The sequence below is a fragment of the Narcine bancroftii genome, chromosome 6 (genome assembly GCF_036971445.1).
Source record: "Narcine bancroftii isolate sNarBan1 chromosome 6, sNarBan1.hap1, whole genome shotgun sequence".
Taxonomy (NCBI): Eukaryota; Metazoa; Chordata; class Chondrichthyes; order Torpediniformes; family Narcinidae; genus Narcine; species Narcine bancroftii.
Genome location: NC_091474.1, coordinates 168196731 through 168211099, shown reverse-complemented (window position 1 = coordinate 168211099; position 14369 = coordinate 168196731). Strand labels below are relative to the sequence as shown.

General features: G+C 40.6%; 1 long non-coding RNA gene across 1 annotated transcript in view; it reads left to right on the top strand.

Annotated features, from left to right (window-relative positions):
- Window positions 1-7388: 7388 nt before the first annotated feature.
- Window positions 7389-14369, top strand: part of LOC138737654 (uncharacterized) — a 28555-nt gene continuing 21574 nt past the window's right edge. The window contains exon 1 of the long non-coding RNA XR_011341110.1: window positions 7389-7797. This is a non-coding gene — a long non-coding RNA (uncharacterized lncRNA). The remainder of the gene's footprint in view (window positions 7798-14369) is intronic.

Here is a 14369-nt window from a genome sequence, read left to right as displayed (position 1 = left end):
AATCTTCCAAGTTGGAGTTTGAAACTGAAACACTCTGATAAGTTCAATATTGGGTCTACAACAGGAGTGGCCACCTTTAGCTGTTAACCTTGTGTATTCATGTGATAATGAAGAGCGATTATTATATGCATAAGTATAATGACATTTTTGCTTGCTGTGCTATAAGCAATATGATTTTACCTGCTAATAGACAAATTGAGATTTGTGGAGGGACACAAGAAGAAGTGGTAAGGTGATATTGGCAAAGAAATTGGTTTGCAGCAGGAATGGTGCTCCAGAGAATCGTTAAGAAGCTAATTGTTGTTTAGATGGGCCAGTAATCATTGCTTAGGAAATAAACATGCATTTTCGGAAATACCATTTGACTTAAAAGTCCTCTCCCAAATGAGACTGGTTGACTGAGAGTAAATCAGATGTTGCGGCATATTTTGTTGCTTAGAAGGAACTGTTGAATTGGTGCTGGAGGTTTGGAAAAGACCTTTGAAGAACCGCAGGAAACTTCATTGGATCCTTTGCCAAGACTTCACCACTTGAGCAACAAGTGAGCAAAAACTTGAGCAAGCATTCTCAAAATGCTTGGGGATATCGCCTAAGTTGAGTTGGTGCTGCATTATTCTACTTCCTGTTCAAGGATGTCTTGATTTGGTCTACTGAAGGAAAGAAAGGAAGATGTAACATTCTGCAGAGCTGCATTGATTGCTGCAGGAGGGAAAGGAAGATATGGAAGTGTTGGATGGGGCTTCTTCACTATCTGGTGACAGGATATACCTCTTCTCTGGGCCTCCATTGCTACATACAGAAATCTACGTACTTTTCATTTGATCCTGAAGCCATTCTAAAATTTACATTTAGATTGAGTATTCTCATTCTACACCTTTTGGTGGAAGTGAAGTTCGAGCTTATCATCTCAAATTATACACCTTCAGATATTGGATTTGGTGGTTCCAGACAATTGAAATTTACTAGATCCAAATAATCAACTTAGCTCCTCTTTTCGTCCTTTCATCAAATTGACCAAGCAGCCATAAATGACCAGCTCTATTTTAATTGGATGCAATTCAGAAATTAAGATGCACATGCACTGTAATATAGGGTACTAATTTCATTCCTGATTTCAATATAGCAGTGGCTGCAATTTGTTCTCTGCTTCAAAAAGTAGGTTTATGTTAAAATCAGTGGAACGCTGTCTCTAAAATGAAGACGTTGTGCAGCTACATGTAGCTCCCGCAAGAGTTCTCAGTTTCTACTCCATGGAGCCACATCTCCATGCACCCAATCTGCATTTACCATTCATACCTATGCTAGCCCTTGCTTTGTGTGATCATACTGCTCCAACTGTTCTTCTAGTGCCATTGCTACAGCTCTTTAAAAGCAGAGCAGGCCATTGATGGTAAATGATTGCAGGTGGTGCAAGCTGAGAGCTTCTGAAAGTTTGAACTCCTAAAAATCTTTTCCATTGGCTCTATACCTTTGATCGCCAGAGACATTTTGAAACATGAAAAACAATTAAAAATCAAGATGCATTTCGTGGAAATACAGCATATTTAAGTCACGTGAAGTTCAGCATAAGTTGTACTACCTGCATCATTTAGTTGTCAGATACAAAGTGCAACCAACCTCTCAGCTCAGCACAGTAGGGTATGTCCCTGGGTTCATTACAAAGTCCAGGTTGAGAAAGCCTTGTCATCTGCTGCCCTTCTGTTGCACACACATTTAATCTTCTAAATGTAGCATAGTTCAAGCTGCACTGCATAGGCAGGGATGTCTGGAAAGCATTGATGGCTACATTGCAGATAGCTGGTGGATCCATCACCTACTCCTTGGTACAAGCCATCCCTTAACACAGGAAAATGTTACAAGTTAAGTTCATTGTCAACCAAAATTTGATTGTGGATTACATGTTAAGAGAAAAAATGAGAAGCTTTGGTCAAAAATTGTTTTTGGAAGTACTTTAATAATAGAGAGCAGGAGTGATTTAGAAATGGAATTCAGAGCTAAGGATAACAAAAAAATTAGACATTTATTAAAACTTTGAGTGTGCCACAACACTAAAGAGGAGGCACACAGAGATTGCAGATTATTCTATGTTTGGAGGAGGTTGAGTGGCCTGCGAGGAGTGAGTTCAAGACAACTATGGATAGTAAATATGAGCCAACTCAGGAGGGCATTGGAAGAGCTGGGGATTGAGATTAAAGGACTGGAAGAGGGCTTAAGCAGCAGAGGAACTGAGTGAGAATGGAGACACTATATTAGAGGGAATACGCCATTTTTGTGATGATCCAAACAGACCAACTTATGCATTTTTACAAATCATACTTTACAAAAGATCAGCTATGTTTTGTTGTTGATGTTATAATGTAGATAATCTAGCAGTCAATTTTATGGAAGTAAATTCTATGAAAAGAAATGAGTAAAAATTGCACATCTTGTCCTTTTTTGTTCTTCCAGGACCCCAAAGATAACTCTTTGTTCTTTTTCGAAATATTGCCAAGGGATTTTTTTCAGCCAGCAGAGAGGATAATCAGAACTTTAATTTGGCAGCTTATTAAAAAAAAATGCATTACCTGCAACAATGCTCCACTGCTTCAGAACCACACTGAAACACCTACCTAAATTTTTGTTCTCACATTTCAGGAATGGAACTTTAATATACAACTTCGGACTCAAAGATGAGAATTCTTTCAATTCACCACAGCGGATACTGGAATGCATCTCTATGTTAAATAGAACATCTCTCTTGCAAGCAGTCTGCTTCATTTTGTCACGTAACTGAGTGAAGGTTAAAAACTGAGTGAAAAAAATCTTGTGCTGAATAGTCAGATGACAGCCAGATATCAACATCATGCCAAGTAATAGGGATAACATATTTTAATCACTCTTGCCAGCAGATGTAGAAACTGGATTGTTAGTTCCTCTTAGGTTTTTCTGTGGATAAATTCACTGGGGTTTGAAAGGATTTACAAAGTACTGTGGTTGGTTTGCACCACGTGGCTGAATGTATTGAACTCCAGAGTCACCATTGCTCTCAGCTGAACTAGTTCTCGTATGGTTCTTCACTTGCTACAGACCATGTGCTGGGTCTGAAAATGAAAGCACGAGGAGAGATATGGAGATAATAAAGATAAGACACAGTATTTTTCCCTGGACCATTTACTTTTCTCCATTCAGAGAATCCAGTGAAGTTCAATTTGCCATGAGGAGAAAAAAAAATGGCGACAGTGAGTCAGTAGGAGGAACTTAGGGCTTCCTATAGTATAGGAAATAAAAGACAGGAAAAACAAAATTTCAAAGAACAAAAGATTTAGGAAGAAATAAGAAGTCATTAAAGTTTAAAAAAAGAGAAAAAATTGGAAGAAAACTGTAAACTTCGATTTTAGAAAGGCGAGAGAAGTTGGAGCAATGAGGAAGCCCACTTCATGGTGGCCAGAATAGCGGGGATAACTTCGGGCCTACGTCAAAATCAACAGTAGCAGCGGAGCCCCAGACAGCCCTGCAAGAGAATGGCTCACCCAGGGGAGGGGGGCCAAGAAGGACCAGTGGTCAAAGCAGCAGGAGCACCATCGGACATGCAAGGTTAGGGGCATAGCGGACAGTAGGAGTGACCTAGGCCTACATTAAAATTGGCAGCAGCAGTGGCAGGACCAACGCCTCAGTGACCTAGTAAGGCCAATCCATGGGGAGGGGGGTGGAAGGAACCACGGTCAGAGCAGCATCAGGAGCGCTATCATGTGCACGAGGCAACAGGCCTCGCAAATAGGGGAGCAACGTTGGGGTCCGATGGATAGATGGGCAGCTGGGAGACACGGGCAGTCTCGACCCAACGTCGGAGGAAGGAGGAGGAAAATCCAGCAGAAAGCGACCCAAGATTTTGCTGGACAGCAGTGAAGGAAAGACAGGAAATAAAGGAGGCAAGGGGCTTGATGCCCTCTAAAGAAACATTATGGTGGCCATTGGGCAGTTCAAAATTGTCACATTGGTGACAAGAAAAAATATGATTAAAGAGAGATTGAATAATTTGACTGAAAGAGTAGTAGTCACAGAAGAGAGAATGGAAAAATTGGAAGAGAGATTGGACAGGAATGAAAATGAAATAGATGCAGGTGTGAGGGTAAGGGAAAAGATATGGGAGAAAATGGACTCCTTGTAAAATTTTAGCGGGTGGAATAATTTTTAAATAATGAAGGAGGATGTAGAGGGAAGAGATCCGGTGGGATTCTTAACCTGCTGCTTATTTTCTTTAAATATCCTTCTATTTTAAATTAAATTCAAGGTTACTGCAAATTTTAAACCAAAGAACTTAAATATCACTTGGCATTGAACTTATCATGCACTGAAAATATTGCAATCTTTTGCATCAGTTATTCCTATGTCTGAGAAGGTGTGTTGCAATTGTGATTGTGTGTAGTATTTGTGTGTAGGCCCCAGACAAAATGATGGAATTATTTCAATCAATTGGAAATGTTGCTTTATTGCAAATTTATAGTAGGAATGTGTCCTGGGTAAACTTATACCTCTCACTTTGTTCATTTTAGATTGGTCACAGTGTTTGAGCTACCGAAAGAAAATAGACACACACATCGAGAGCAGTTCAGTTTATACAAATGTTTATTACAAATTCAAAAGCTGATTTCAAACTACAATATGCAAGCCCTTCCCAATTATACTTATCAACGCCTGGACTGGTCCCAACTGCTGAAGCGAGGCAACAACCGCTCACTTGTAGTTAGTTGTCGGGGCGCCGGTAGCAGCTTCTCCATCTCCCCCGACCGGGACGTTGGCTGGACACTAGATGTTCTTCTTCTTGCTGAGATATGTTGCCACCTCTCAGAGAGTCTCAAACTTCAGCAGTGGGACCATGGCTTATATTACCCAAAAACTGCTTACCCAAGCACCTATTCTCAGCACAGCAAGAAAGATAAGCGAGCAAACTAGCATGCTAGGCTTCTATCGAATACCATAATTTTCAGATTATCACTTTGAATACAGTGGTTTATTTTGCATCAAGGCTAGGCCTCTGACAATCTGTGACCAAAACAAGCAGGAAGATTAAATGTTCTTGGTACACAGATGTCCTTTCATCAGATAACTGCATCTCTGGCCCCTCGGTGGAATTTAGCTTATGTCTGCCGATTCTAAAAACAACCAGGTTCTCAGCCTTGCAGAAGCAAAGGCTGCAAAAATAAAAAAACATGGTTTAAATCTTCCATTACAGAATGTTCGGATTTTTCATCTCTTTCAAAACGTTTCATTAGCAAAGAACCTGAAATGGTGAGAATCCCTTTAATAAGAGCTAGAAAACAGCCTAATTTCTCTTTGTCGGCTATTCCTTATTTGGAGTATGACCATCTCTTATTGAGAGGGTCATTTATGAGGTAGTTAAAAATAATCGTGTCTGGGCCCTGCCCGAAGGCTGAGATAATTGATTTACAAAAAAAAAATTATCTTTCTTTAGCACAAGTATGATTCCAGTCAATGGAATAGTTCCCTTTGATTTCTAATCTGTTCAATTAGTCCTCGAACATCACACTTATCAAATGCTGCCTTGATAGGAAGTGAATATATTGTGTTGGACTGCCCTGTATTTATTTCAGTAAATGTTGAATATTATATTCTTATTATACTTCTTGTGATAATTTTATACAAATCAGTGGCTTGTTCAACTGTTCAGAGAACAATCAATAGCAAACACAATGTTGTGCTTCTCCAATCACCTCTAGGTCAATCTTTTCAAAAAGGACATTGATGAAAAAGTTTTTTTTCTTCAACTCAATTGGATACAATTGTCATTAATAATGATAGATTTTAAATTCCAGATTTAATTTCCAGACAATTGGTTCGGGTTTTTGGATTATTAGTTGATTAATGTAGCCATTATACACCCAAACTTGTAACTAATATTATCATAAAGATTTTAATAGAGTGATCCTAGTCTATGATGTCTGTGTCTAACAGACACTGTGTCATTTTGTTCATTTAACGTTTTGTATAATTTGCAAAGGAACCAGCCCAGGTCAGGATTACTAAAATTGCACATAATAATCCAAGTGGGTTTTGCTAAGTGGTCTTTATACGTGGACATGAATGTCCATATTTTTTTTAATCAGGAAAGTTTACACTTTAAAAAGTGATCTTGTAGCAGCTGTGTCACTGTGTGAAATGAAGAATGAGAAAATGATCAGACGTCATAGAGTTGAAGTTCACTAAAAGTCATTAACTCAAACAGTGACCTGCAGCTTTAAAATCCTATGCATTCCAAATGATGTCATCACATTGTGACATCATGACGTCACTTGGAACCTCCCGAGCTAGTTCGATTAAGCCTCCGGTGAGCTACTACACGCCACCTGCCCCCCCAGAACCAGCAATAGGAGGCTAAAGCTCTGGTGCTATTACTGTCCACCACTCTTGGGTGGTTGTCACGCTATCACATCGGGGGTCGTGGGAAGGGCCAATCAAGGTTGAGATGAGTGGGCTTTAGTCAGTCAATCGTAAATATCTCTAGATGCCCCCCCCCAAATGTCTAGTACACAAGTTGTACGATTGTTTCATAGCACTCTGAAGGGGCAATCATATGGCCTCTGTAAGGGTGGCCCGTGTGCACTTCACGCACAAACTCAGAGTCCTGGAGTTCCTTTGGGAGGAAGCGTGTCATTGTACCATTCCTTGACATGAAAACTGGGGTCAATTTTCCAAGCCGCTCCCATAGCTTGCCTGAGACTTCAGTTGGTGGCACTTCCTGTCTTGCTTGCTATGGGGACGAACTCCCCAGGTACAACTCAGCTGATAAGTTGAGATCTCCTTGGGTACCATTCTTATTCCCAGGAGGATCCAGGGCAGCTTGTCCGCCCAATTACCTCGTCCCTGAAAGCGGACCATCAGTGCAGGCTTCAAGTGCTGTGTGTGACACAGCCCTAATTTCTGTGAGCCTCGAGGCTTGCTGTTTTACACGCCACAGAATATCTGTGCAGGTGGCCATTGTATGGGGGTTACCAATGTGAGGCAGATGTCTTCTGGTATATGCTTTAAAAACAACTGGTCTAAGATTGCCATCTGAAAATGCCAACATGTCATTCATTAACTCTGAAGGGGTGTGGTCCCCTAGACCACTGATATGGAGGAGCTGTGCAGCTCTCTTGCACCGAGAGATTGTAAATCCAGAGAAGGAAGGCTTTTAGGGCTTCATACATGCTAAGATCTGGTGGGTCCCAAAGGAAATCCATTACTCAACTGGCTGTGTCATGGTCAAGAGCACTTACCACATGATAGTACTTAGTGACATCCACTTCTATCTTGCAAATGTGGAACTGCGCCTCAGGCTGCCTGAACCAAACTTCAGGTTGAGTGGTCCAAAAGACAGGCAGTTTGAGCGAAACCGCTGTGTTGTCCATGTTGATTCCAAAATCCGTTTGGGCCCATTGGGGTCACCAATGTAGCAACTGTGTCGCAGTGCGAAATGAAGAACGACAAAATGATCAGGCATCATCAAGTTGAAGTTCAGTAAAAGTAATTTACTCAAACAGTCACATGCAGCACTTAAAAAACTGTGTGCGTTCCAAATGATTTCATCGCATGTGACATCATGTCTCCACTCAGAACCTCCCGAGCCGGTTCGATTCAGCCTCCGGTGAACCGTTACAATCTCACATGGTTGCTGGAGGCAGTGGTACTGCCATGCTAATACCAATATGCTTAAAAATAATCCAGATTTGCTCATAAACATGAAAATCTGCAAAGGCTGGAATCTATTGCAGTATCCAAAAGTGCTGGAGAAACTCTGAAGGTCATCCATCATTCACAGTAAGTAAACAACATTTTAGACCTGAGTCCTTTGTCAGGAATGTTGAAAATCAGGGGAAGAAGGAGGAAGAGCCAACAGGTTAGAGGTGATAGGTGGATACAGATGGGAGGGTAGAAGAGAAAGAAGCTGAGAGGTGACAGGAGGAGAGGGGGAAATACGCTGAGTATTCTCTCATAAGTGATACTGATCAATATGCATCCTTTTCTTGCAATCCTCAGCAATCCCTTCGAAGCTTAACAAACTAAAGCAAAAATCAGTTCAGAACTTATGAAGTTCTAGTTTTCATGCATCTTATTTAATACATTAATGTGCATTTTTCCCAGTGGGAAATTTGTCATAGTACCATTGTTCATGACATTTTTATCACATATATCACTGTACTGTCTTGCTAAATCCTGTGTTGTTCTACATATCAGATTTCTGGCTGCCATTTCTTTTTCTTAAAAGCAAAATGTGAAATAGATTATTTTTAGGCAACAAAAATGACAGGTTTCCACATGATTTCCCATCACAAAAAAAAAACTGTTCCTAAATTAATTACAGCAGTGATATGGCACAAAAAAAAACACATATAAGGCTCCCCTTCACCATTACTGATTTTGTGCAGTAAAGAAGAGCAGTTTGGGGGAATTTCCAGGCTTCTGACACGAGCTCCCTCGAGGAATTTTAAAAACCTACTGTAATTTACACAGAGCCATTCTTTTCTTAATGAAAAAAATGGCTCTGTGTAAACTACCTTGTATAAAAAATTCTGTTGGGAATTGCAGCTGCTTGTATTTTGGAGATGAATTTTGAATTAATAAAGAATAAAACAATGCAGTTCTAACTATAAAACCAAGGGAATACACTGTAGAAATAAATGTATTTGCTCGTGATATGGTTTGCTGTACTTTGGAGAAACTAATTGCATATTAGGTGTTGTTTTCTGAAACATCTTTTTTCTGTGCACAAGGGATTCCCTGAGTATCCAGTTGACTGTCACTTTAATCCTTCATCCTACTCCCTACTCTGACTTAAGCTATCTGTGACCTTCTATAATGCTCCATTGAACCTCCACATAAACTGAAGGGACAGCAGTTCCCCTTCCAACTGGGCGCACGGCAGCCTTCCTGACTCAACATTGTATGCAACACTTCTGAATTATTAATGTTCTCTTATCAGAAATGGCTTATACTGCTTTGGTTCATTCATCTACAATATTTTCCCATGTTTTTTTTTCTCTCCACAGACTATTTTATAGATTTAAATTTTAGTCATACAGTATAACAGGCCCATTTGGCCCACAAGCCGGTGCCGCCCAATTACACCTAATTGAATGGCAAGAGGAAACCAGAGCACCCAGAGGAAACCCATGCAGACATGGGGAGAATGTACAAACTCCTTACAGACAGCGCCAGACTCAAACCCAGATCGCTGGCGCTGTGACGGCAATGCGCTAGTTATTCAATGCACAAAAGTGCTGCAGAAACTCAGCAGGCCACACAGCATTCTTTATGTAACCAATATTTAGGGCCTGAGGCCTTTGCAAGGGTATTTTAGTTATATTGGTTGAGGGATAGATCTTCCTGATTAATAAGGGAAAGCATTTTTAATTAATAACATGGAATGTTGGCAAAGCTGACGAATCAAGCATTTATGGCCCATCCCTAATTATCCTCAAGAAGGTTGTCAGTTTAGTCATTTTAATGGACTTATATAAGAAATCTGGTTTAGTGCTTTATATGAGAGTTATATTTTTGTAAGTAGTTTATCAGACAGTGTGATTAAAATATCTTATTCCTTGCCATTTCTTGTCAAAGTATTATAAATTTATTTTTAATAGCTGATCTTTCCCAGGAATCAATATTTAGAATAACCTGTAAAACAGTGTCTGAATGGTCATTCAATTCTCACTGACAAATGTTTGTACTAAAATAGTTCAATTAAACCCATGTATTATTTTCAGTTCTATGACATTCTCTTCACCCACAATTAGCCACAAATATTGCAAAAGGCAGTTGGCATTAACCATTGGTCTAATTTTTACCCCCTCCATAAATCTTCGTCCGCGAAGCCAAGCCAAAGAAGAAATCCCTCCAATGCAATTTCTGATATATTGGAAATATATTTTAAGAAATGTTCCAGAACCTTTTGCTACTGTTGTTATGTCTCTATTCCTTGGGAAGCTTCTTATATAACTTTGAGATCCAAGATTCAAATTACAAAAGAGTCTTTACTTACTGATGCCTTCCACCGTCTCAGGAAACTTTTCACACACACACACATATATGCCCCTCAGTCATGCTCTATAGTTACTACAGTGAGAGGGGTGTATTCTTACGTGGTTACAAAATAGTTAACATTATCCTGACTATACAACATCCCTCCTTCTCAAGATAAATATTTAGTGTTATTTATTACTTTCTTTCCAGTGCAACTTAATTAACTGAACTTGTGCATTCATTTATTTACACAACTATTTTTAAATAGTTCTTATCGATATTGCACTGGTGGCAGTATGTAGCTTCACCATCTTGTGGATTTGGTTGCGACCATTGGACTCTGTGTTGCTGGTACACATGTAGGTGATGTAGCTTTTGTGCTTCACCTGACAACTGTTGTGTTGATGTTTCAGTATTAGTGGTTGTGGTCTCTTCTGTTGATACCTCACTTGATATTGGTGTTGCAGGCTTTGCTGGTATTAAAGCTTTCTGCTTCATCACATCTAGTGTTGGCTGGATGTGAATTCTGTTCCTCCTCAGCTGATTGCCAGAGTCTTTCTCAACAATGTATGATCTTGGTGTCTCAGCTTCTCTGATGACCTTTGCTGGGGTTCATGTTTTCAACATTAACTCTTGAATATGCACATGCTGCCCTCTGAAGAGTTCTGGCAATGTTTGTACATGTTTGTTATAATGCTGGCATCCTTATTCTTGCATGTCAGCCAGTCTTCTGGAGGGTTTATTTTGTTGGTAGAATTGTTTTATATCTTCTGCCATTTAGAAGTTCTGCCAGGGACTTCATGTCAGCCCTTAAAGGTGTTCCTTGTAATGATAGAGGAGCGAGGTCTGGATCTTCTTTTGTTTCACCATCACTTAACTAGTGTGCGTTTCACAGTTCACACTATTTTTAATAAATCCATGACCTTTAGGGTAGTATGAGGATGATATAGTGATAACAAACCCCTACTCTGCAGCCAGCTTTCTGAATTCTTGTGACATGAACTGTGTTCCATTGTCACATATTCCTTCTTCAGCAAAGGGTGCTCTCATTTCTGAGGTGATAGCTGACGCTCTCAGGAATTTCACCCTTTTGACAAATGGAAACTTAGAGTAGCAACAGTGGTACCCCTCTTGATTCTCAGTGAACAAGACTGCTCCCACTGTAGAAATCATTTCCTCTTTTTGTTGTGTGTTCCTGTACTTTTGGCATATTTGACATGTAGCCACCATATTGTCAATGTCTGTGCATATACCAGTCCAGTACATGGCTGACTTCACTCTGAGTTTGCATTTCTCCATTCCCATGTGATCTTCATGTATTTTCTGGAGAATCTCGTTTTACATTGTTTCAGATTCAATCAGTCTTGATCCAGCCATCAGAACACCATTCTCCAACAATATGTTGTTAATAGGCCATTTCAAGTGAACCCTCCATTTTGATTGAAAACTATGAACTCACCTTTCAGGCAGCAGCCCTAAAAGGCTGCTCCAGCATCCCATTCACATCCAGAGGTGCCTCTTAACGCCCTTCGGATCTGATGGAGGCGGAGACACTGGTGTCACAGCGCCACCCATCATAAATATGTGGTATAACAATGGTCATCTGCTCTACCCATAATCTCCCACACAGGTGGAACCATTCTGTGTTTCCCAGAACAGTTCCAGCTGCATGGGGGATTATGGGTAGGGAAGACTGCCATTGCTATGCCATGTTTTGAGCTGCAGAGAGCGGCCCTGAAGACAGAAGCATCCAGTGAGGTGCCAGAGTGGCCAGCCAGGCTGTCACAGCCCGCATGGCCGCCCCCAATAAGTAATAGAAGGATGGCCAGAGAGGATAGAGCCTTCAATACATCAATATTGGTCTATTAGAAGGGCCTTTCAGGTGGCCCAAACCGCCCCCTTTTTCCTCTTTATCCTCTCTGGCCATCCTTCTATTACCTATCGAGAAAGCATTTGCCACACATCATCCTTACTGGTTTCTTCTATGATCTGGCTTAATTTATTACTGGTCACACTGATAAGATGATGTATCTTCCATTTCATATTTTTCATTCGAGGAAAGTCGTGACAAGGTCTCAGCAAACACCATCTCTTTTGCCTGGTATGTATTTTAAGTCAAAGTCGTAGCATTGTAGTCGTAGAAGTAATCTCTGCAGTCTAGCTGGTGTCTTGATTAGGTTCTTTCTCTGGATGTGTTCCAGTGGGCGATGATCAATTTCCATTATAAACTTTCTTCCATACAGAAACTTGTGAAACTTCTCACATCCATATACAACCACCAACAGATCTCTCTCAACATTGGCATATCTGGTATCCGTTGTTGTTAGTACTTTTGAGGTAAAATATATTGGTTTTCCTTCTTGTACTAATGCTGCACCAAGCCCTCTGATAGATGTATCTACTTGCAGAGTGTGGGCTTTTTCTCTATCATAGTATCTCAACTCAACTTCTCTGCATTTTATTTCTTTAAGCTGGTCAAAACTTCTTTGATGTGATGGTGACCAGTGAAATTCCACGATTTCCTTCAGCAACACAGAATGTTTGCTGTGTCATCTGACATATGTGCTATGAAGGAACTCATGTACTGGACCAACCCAAGGAAACTTCTGAGTTCCTTTTAGTCCTTTGGGTGCTCCATCTCAGTAATGGCTTGAACCTTCTCTGGGCTTGGGTTTACCCCATCGGGAGTGTACACCATTCTGAAGAATTGGCAATCCTTCTCTTTTATAATGCATTTGTTTCCATTAAGTTTAATTCCAGCTCCTCTTGTTCTCTCCATGGCCTCATGTAGATGAAGATCGTGAGCTTTTCTATCTCTGCCAAAAACCTGGATGTCATCCATGATGTCAACCGCACCTTTACACCCTCTGTAGGTCTCATCAATCTTCTGTTGGAACATGTCTTGACTCACCTTTAGGCCAAAAGGTAGTCGCAGGAACTTGTAACAATCAAATGGAGTATTGAGCATTGTTAGTAGTGTTGATTCCTCATCTAGTTTGACATTCCAGTATCTAGCTGGCTTAAGATTTTGGATTCTGTTAGTTCCACTGTATTGTCTTCTAGTGTTGGTGTTGGGTAGTGACCCCTTTTTATTGCTTGATTTAAGTCTTTATGGTCCAGACACATTCTCAACTGGCCATTTGTTTTTTCTTTGACCCCTACGGAATTTACCCAGTTAGTTGGCTCAGTTACTTTGGCTCTGACCTGGATCCTTTCCATGTCCTTTAATTCTTGCTCCAGCTTCTTCTCAAGCTCCAGTGGACCTTTCCTTGGTGCAGGGACAACTGGTTTTCAGTCTGGATCTATGGTGATGTGATATTCAAAGTCTCCAAACCATCCAACTGAATCATCAAAGCATTCCAGGTACATGCCCATGAACTCAGCTTTGTTTGTGACTGGAGGTCAATTCTCCAATGGGATGTCTCTTTTGATCTATTTCATCTGGATCTCATAATTGACAGAGATCAATTGCAACTCCTGGCAGCTATCCAGACCTAGAATTGCTGGTCCGTCTGCATCTACCATGAAGAACATACGGAGGATGTTCTTTCCTTTATTGGCAGCCATTAATCTTGGCTCTCCCTAGCTGCTTGATCATGGGTCCACCATAGGCCGTTAATGTGACATTTGCTATTTCCAATGCACTGTCTTTTGGATTTCCTTTTATTATGTTCTCTGGGAATATCTGGTGGTAGAGTCTGAGTGGAAGGACGTTGCATTGTGATCCAGTATCCAGCTTCACCTTTAGGTTAAATATTGTATGCTTGTTCTAGATTGTCCTCTGTATTTGGATCCTTGTGTGAAACTCGCTTCCTTCTTTCATCTCATCCGACATCTCGTGGAGATGTATGGATTTTATGTCCAGTATCTGGGTGTCAGAGTCCTTTTATGTGGTGAATCTTCTTCCTGTCTTTTTTATTCACTGGTATAACTGTTTTCTTCATACCAGACTTGCACATCTTTGCCCAGTGGTTTGCTTTACCACAGGCTCTACATTCAGAACCATATACAGGGCATTTGTTTTGGTCATTGAAGGGGTGTTGTCTGCTGCACTTTCTGCATGTCTTGTGGGGGGGGGGGGGTGGTTTGCAGTTTTCTGATTGTGTTCTTTATAGCATCAATCCTTCCTTCTCTCTGTTCTGGATGGGTCTGCATAGATAGGGATTTCATTTGCAATCTCATGGCTTTGAAGGCTCTGGTTGTGTCTATAGTTCCAGCCAACTTCATGCTATCCTTCCCTATCAGAGACTTTTGCACTTTGGGAAGGGCAATCCCCCATATTAGTTGATCAACTAATCCTTAAATCTGCATTTTGCAACAACAATTTTTAGTCTAGTGAGGAAGTTATTAACAATTTCATCAGTCTCTTG